Source organism: Zingiber officinale, chromosome 3A, assembly GCF_018446385.1.
Source record: "Zingiber officinale cultivar Zhangliang chromosome 3A, Zo_v1.1, whole genome shotgun sequence".
In the NCBI taxonomy this organism is placed as follows: Eukaryota; Viridiplantae; Streptophyta; class Magnoliopsida; order Zingiberales; family Zingiberaceae; genus Zingiber; species Zingiber officinale.
In genome coordinates, this window is record NC_055990.1 from 15,738,001 (window position 1) to 15,745,251 (window position 7,251).

Genomic DNA, 7,251 nt, shown 5'->3' on the forward strand with positions numbered 1-7,251 from the left:
TGCTACCTGCTTCCACTGCAGTCAGACCGGGCATTAGAAGAGGAACTGCAAAGTGTACCTGGAAGATCTTAAGAAGAAGAGACGTGAGACTTCCACTTCAGGTATATATGTTATAGAAGTCAATCTATCTATTTCTTCATCATGGGTATTAGATACCGGATGTGTTTCTCACATTTGTACTAATGTGCAGGAGCTGAGAAATAGCAGGGCATTGACGAAGGGCGAGGTGGACCTACGAGTAGGCAATGGAGCACAGGTTGCTGCTGTTGCTGTAGGAACTTATTCTCTATCTCTGCCCTGTGGGCTTGTACTAGAATTGGATGATTGTTGTTATGTGCCTGCTTTGACTAAGAACATTATATCAGTTTTTTATTTAGACAAGAAATGCTTTTCATTTATAATAAAGAATAAATGTTGTTCAGTTTATTTAAATGATATGTTCTATTGTAGTGCACCTCTGATGAACGGATTCTATATTCTAGACCTTGAAAACCCTATCTATAACATAAGTACCAAGAGGTTCAAGTCAAATGACATGAACCAAACCTATATCTGGCACTGTCGCTTAGGTCATATAAATGACAAACGCTTATCCCAGCTCCATAAAGATGATTTACTAGACTCATTTGATTTTGAATCTTATGAGACATGCGAGTCATGCCTACTGGGCAAGATGACCAAAACTCCCTTTAGTGGACACAGCGAGAGAGCGACCAACTTATTAGGACTTATACATAGTGATGTATGTGGACCTTTCAATGCCACTGCTAGGGGTGGTTATAAGTACTTCATTACATTTACTGATGATTTCAGTAGATATGGTTACGTGTATATGATGACACATAAGTCAGAATCCTTTGAAAAGTTCAAGGAATTCAAGAATGAAGTACAAAACCAGCTTGGCAAGAGTATTAAGATACTTCGATCAGATCGAGGTGGTGAATACCTTAGTCATGTGTTTTGTGACTATCTAGCTGAGTGTGGGATTCTATCTCAACTCACTCCTCCTGGAATACCACAGTGGAATGGAGTATCCGAAAGGAGGAATCGTACCTTATTAGATATGGTACGTTCTATGATGAGTCACACGGATCTTCCCATGTATCTTTGGGGCTATGCTCTAGATACAGCAGCATTCATTCTCAACCGTGTTCCATCTAAGGCTGTAATAAAGGCACCATATAGGATATGGACTGGGAGAGATGCCCAGGTGTCTTTTATGAGGATTTGGGGTTGTGAGGCTTACGTTCGACGTCAAGTCTCGGACAAATTGGGACCCAAATCTGATAAGTGTTATTTTATTGGATATCCCAAGGAAACGAAGGGATATTACTTCTACATTCCCAGTCAACATAAGATAGTTGTGGCTAAGACTAGGGTATTTCTAGAAAGAGATTTTGTTTCTAGAAAGACTAGTGAGAGTACGTTCGATCTTGAAGAAGTTCAAGATGTGGACCATAGCACTGAAGCCTCGATGGAAGTTAAACTGGAACCACAAAGTGTTGTGGATGATGTTGTTCCACAAGGAGTTAAGGAACCACAACCAGTTCGAGTAGACCTACCTCTTCGCAGATCTGATAGGGTACGTCGTCAGCTTGAGAGATACTCATTTCTCTTGTCTGACCATGATGACGTTGTGCTCATTGAGGATGAGCCTACCTCCTATCAGGAATCTATGATGAGACCAGATTCTGAGAAATGGCTAGATGCCATGAGATCCGAGATGGAATCCATGTACACTAACCAAGTATGGACTTTGGTTGATCCACCTGAAGGGGTCAAACCCATTGGGTGTAAGTGGGTCTTTAAGAGAAAGACTGACATGGAAGGACTTATTTATAAGGGTCGCTTGGTAGCCAAAGGTTTCAAGCAAATTCATGGTATTGACTATGATGAAACCTTTTCTCCAGTAGCGATGTTTAAATCCATTCGGATCATGCTTGCTATTGCAGTGTACCACAATAATGAGATCTGGTAGATGGATGTCAAAATCGTGTTTCTGAATGGAAACCTACTCGAGGATGTGTACATGACACAACCTGAGGGTTTTGTAGATCCACAGCATACTGGCAGAGTATGCAAGCTGCATAGCTCCATTTATGGACTAAAGCAAGCTTCTCGGAGCTGGAATCTTTGATTCAATGATGAAATTAAATAGTTTGGTTTCATCAAAAATGAAGATGAACCTTGTGTCTACAAGAAGGTTGTAGGGAACATAGTTATCTTCCTTATATTGTATGTGAATGACATACTACTCATTGGGAAAGACATCCCTTTGCTGCAGTCTGTCAAGACTTGACTAGGGACTTGTTTCTCAATGAAGGACTTAGGTGAAGCATCCCTCATTCTAGGCATACAGATCTATAGAGATAGATCTACGAGATTGTTTGGCCTAAGTCAGAGTATATACATTGACAAGGTATTACTTCGGTTTGCCATGCAGAACTCCAAGAAGGGATTTCTACCGATGTCACATGGTGTGAGTCTTTCGAAGACTCAAAGTCTCTCTTCTAGAGAGGAGAGAGACCGCATGGATCAGATCCCTTATGCTTCAGCCATAGGATCTATCAAGTACGCCATGTTATGTACTCGTCCAGATGTCTCATATGCTTTGAGCATGATGAGCAGATACCAGTCAGATCCAGGTGAAAGTCACTGGATAGTGGTCAAGAATATTCTTAAGTACTTGAGAAGGACTAAAGAATATTTCTCGATATATGGAGGCGATGACGAGCTAGGTGTAAAGGGTTACAGTGATGCTAGCTTCCAAACTGACCAGGATGATTATCGATCGTAGTTTGGGTTCGTGTTTTGCATAAATGGTGGTGCTGTGAGCTGGAAGAGTTCGAAGTAGGACACAGTCGCTGATTCTACAACAGAGGCCATGTATATTGCTGCATCAGAAGCAGAAAAGGAGACAGTTTGGATCCGCAAGTTCATTACTGAACTTGGGGTGGTTCCTAGCATAGCTGGTCCCATAGAGCTCTATTGTGACAACAATGGAGCAATAGCACAGGCTAAGGAACCTCGCTCACACCAGCGGACCAAACACATACTACAGCGCTTCCATCTCATTCAAGAGATCATCGATAGAGGAGATGTGAAGATTTGCAGAGTATCCACTGAGGCTAACATCGCAGATCCCTTGACCAAGACTTTGGCACAGAGAAAGCATGATGGTCACACTAGGTCATTAGGCCTTAGAGCCTATACTGATTGGAACTAGTGCTAGTGGGAGATTGTTAGTTAGAGCTCTAGACCCAATCATTTGATGATTGTTGTATGGACTCATTGTATCATATTCACTACAATTAAACAAGGCTTCAGAGACGAAAAATTCCATCTCTGATAGTCATTTTTCCGTCTCTAAAGAATATTTGAGACAGAATATTCCATTTCCAATATCCGTTAGTGAAACCCCCGTGGCTAAATTTAAGACGGAAATATTCCGTCTCAAATTTCAAAAACAAATTAAAAAATTATTTGTGAATATGTTTTTATTTGACCAAATGAAATTAATTGAAAATATAAATTATGTTTCTAATTTTATTTTAAATGTGTCATTAGTCTATCTCAAATTACATTAAAAAAATATAATTTAAATTTGTTAATAAATTCATTTATAATTCGATTTATAAATTTTGTCTCGAATTTTGTTTTAAACCCATCATTAGTTTGTCTCAAATAACATATTAAATATGATTTTAATCTGTTTATAAATCCGTTTATAATTTTATTTATAAATCTATATATAGATTCATTTTTAAATTTATCACTAAATTTATATTATTATTTATATTTATCATCTACATGATACTTTTAACAAGTACACATTTCAAACAAATTTAAAATTTTTGAAACAATTAATTTCTAATGCAAAAGTATCATAAAACTAATATTGAAATAAATAAATATTCACATCATCTAAATACATTTAACCATTAATCAAAGCTAAAGTAATTTAATCTTTATTTCGCTTATCACGACGCTCATGGGGACCAGATCCTCCTGAATATAAATAATTTGTATATCCCACATCTTGAATCATTTTACGAATCATCTCTTTTAGATTTTCTTCTCTTTGCCTACCTTCCTCGATAAGTTGTTCTTGCCTCTGTCTATTTTCTTTGATAACAAGTTCCAATTTATTTTTGCTTTCAGTAATTTCTTACTCCATCCTCTTGCTAATAGCAAGCATGTTTTCAATTTCTTGAGATAATTTCTTATTCTTCTCATGAGAGCACATTTCATTGGAACTTCCATTGTATGATCTTCTAAAATGTTGATTGCATCGTACACCCTCCCCTTATATGGGTCGCCCACCACATCACACCATGATTTGAAATTGAATCAAGGTCGAGTAGATTGATCATCAACATTTTGTCTCTCTTTATATTGTTCCTGTCCATATTACAAGAGCTTATATTAGTTTAACAAATATAAAAACCAACAAGTAAGAATTAATATAAGCTAATAGAAAATTAATGAATAATTAATTATGTTGACTTACACTAACTCGAGCCGATTTGTTATCCACAAACTCTCCAGTACCTTGCTTTCTTTTATGCATTCGTTCAAAAACCTCAAATTCATCCACATCTCGTCCCAAATCTTTTTTCTACAATCATACATAATACATGTCAATATAAAATAAAACAAATGAGATTCATTGAATTTATATCTAAATGTCAAATATATAATAAATTTATCAAATGTGTAAATTATTGGAATAAACATGTTAGAAAAGGAGGGTTACCATTCTCTCACGGTGTGCTTCAAAAGAAATTGAACCCCCAGTATGTTTGGTAGTAGACCCATCCTTCGCTGTCATTTTAATCTTCCGTGTAATTTCACATTTGATCTTGTGATCTTCTTTATTCCAATGAATTTTAACCAAGTCATTCCATATATTAGCTTCCATCCAATCAGGTCCTCTACCTATCATATCTAATATGTCTGGTTTCCTTCCTAAATCTTCTTGTGCAGATGATAATGTTGCTTTCTTAACTAAATGAATGGATGCCCTGTATCTCTCACTTGCGATAACATCAAACAATCAGACAGATTGCGATAAATTAGAAGAAGCATATTGCTGCAGAACCATACCTTTGTTCCACACATGTTAATAGCGCCTCCAGATAAGCTTCCACTACCAACTATACTTTCACTGTCATTAACAAACATTCGCTCATCTAGCTTACCTTTAAGGATTGCATCTTCATAATCTTTCTCTAAGATAAATATACTTGACTTTAATGACTTCCTCCAAGAGGTTATCAAAATAAGTCATGCCATCTATAACATAGAAATAACTATTATGACACGAATATTAGAAAGTGTATGAAGTAAAAGGGCAGTAAAGATGGCTTAAGACCTGTGTCGATATAAGCCAGACATTCATTCCTTGCATTTGAAGCTTCTTGTGGTTTTTTCTTCAATATGCCCACTATCAAGTTATTTGTCATTTCCATTACTCCTCGCAGTTCGCCCTCTGATGCATCATATTTTCTGGCGATGCATTCAAGTTTAGCTGAAAATGGAATGGCTTATCTGACCATTTAGCTGAAAATGGAATGCCATATTAGCGATCACAACTAAGATGAGAAACAGTATACAAATAATTGACTCACAATACTGGAAACAAAAAAAAGGTACAGGATGTAATTACCAAAGATTGGTGAGTCTTGAATACTAAATTTCCTGATATGCTTGGGCTAATGGAGAATAAGTATAGCCTACATGGGAAAAAACAGTAATAAGGAGCTTTGGAAGTGAAGAAAATGTTTCTACAATAAAATACACTGGCATAGAAGTTTGAAATATATGTTCCACAGACTAACCAGTATAGAAACTAGTCCATTAGTACATGCCACAAGATCCTTGAAGCGTCCAAGTGCATGTATGCAGAGAGCTAAAAATCATAGCCATCCAAATCGATGGTAGTCAGAAATATAACCCTTTTCACAAGCAGAAATTGTTGAATCATGACCATTGCTTGTATCAGTTTTCATGAATAACTCTTGGTATGATGGTTTATACTTTATAGTACCTGATCCATCTCATCATGATAAGTTTACTTGAGATTATATAGTTAACATACAGTAATTACAACTATGACAATCTCAATCTAGAATTAGATTATATAAGAAACAAGAACATAAAAAATCAAGTTTTGTTACTGCTACAATTGGATAACAACTTGTATGCACAGCAAGAAAACAACAATATTAAAACATTGCTATAATAATATCTTGTTGAAAAAATAATTTTATTAATAAAAAAATTTAAAAAAAAACATGACCAAGGCCACGGCAGGGGAAAGACAGCTGTCACGCCCCGGGGGAGTCCCTGTCCGAAGAAAATTTCGGCAGCACCTCCTCTGTACGGCTGACAATCTGAAGCATTTCTACAGACACAATATACATCAACCACATGCGGCTGGAATATATACACAACCACGCAGTTAAAAATCTCAGCCTACACGGCTGGACAAATATAACAACAATCACGCAGTTATATATATTTTTTATCAGCCCACTTGACTGTAATCAAAACCAACACAGTAGAAAAACGATAGAAAATCAAAATACATAACTGCTAGCCGGCTAGGCTTACACCACACTACAAAACACTACTCCGGAAACAAAACCAGAACACAAAGCCAAATACACACATTCATCTACCAAAATACAAATAAACAAAAACGGAGACATGTCTTCTGATGTGACATGGGGACCGACAGGTAGGATGCTCCAAGTAACTCCATAAACAACCTGGTACCTGGAAAAGATAGTGTCCATGGGGGTGAGTTCAACAACTCAGCGAATACCAATAGACATGCCTAGAAAGATATATCTAACAGCAATAAACATGGAATACAACTTCCTAATCATATATAGGAAAAATACAAAACTGAAAGGTAATTGAGGAAGTTGTACTCACCAGGAACTCCTATCCAAAACAAAAGGGTCATCAAACCGAGAGTGTTATAAATCTTGTATGCATGTCAAACATATGCATCCAACCAAATGCAGCAAATAAATGCAGCAAGCACAAGCAATAAATGCATCAATGCGTATGATGTCAATGACATGTCCTGGTCACCCCTACTCTCCAGTCAACCGTCTCACATAAGATGGTGAGACCGAGTGGGTAGGGCTGTGACAATCGTGCACTCTGCCGTCACTGCTCCTGATGAGTGACCGAGTAGACAGGATGCTGTCAGAGTACACCTATCTTCCTACCCCAAAT

General features: G+C 37.1%; 1 long non-coding RNA gene across 1 annotated transcript; it reads right to left on the bottom strand.

Annotated features, from left to right (window-relative positions):
* Positions 1-4,366: 4,366 nt before the first annotated feature.
* On the bottom strand, positions 4,367-4,777 carry LOC122053570. The gene is made up of 3 exons (XR_006132245.1): positions 4,757-4,777; positions 4,511-4,618; positions 4,367-4,401 (listed from the first exon to the last, which is right to left on the bottom strand). It is a non-coding gene; the product is annotated as an uncharacterized LOC122053570 (long non-coding RNA).
* Between the last annotated feature and the right edge of the window lie 2,474 nt (positions 4,778-7,251).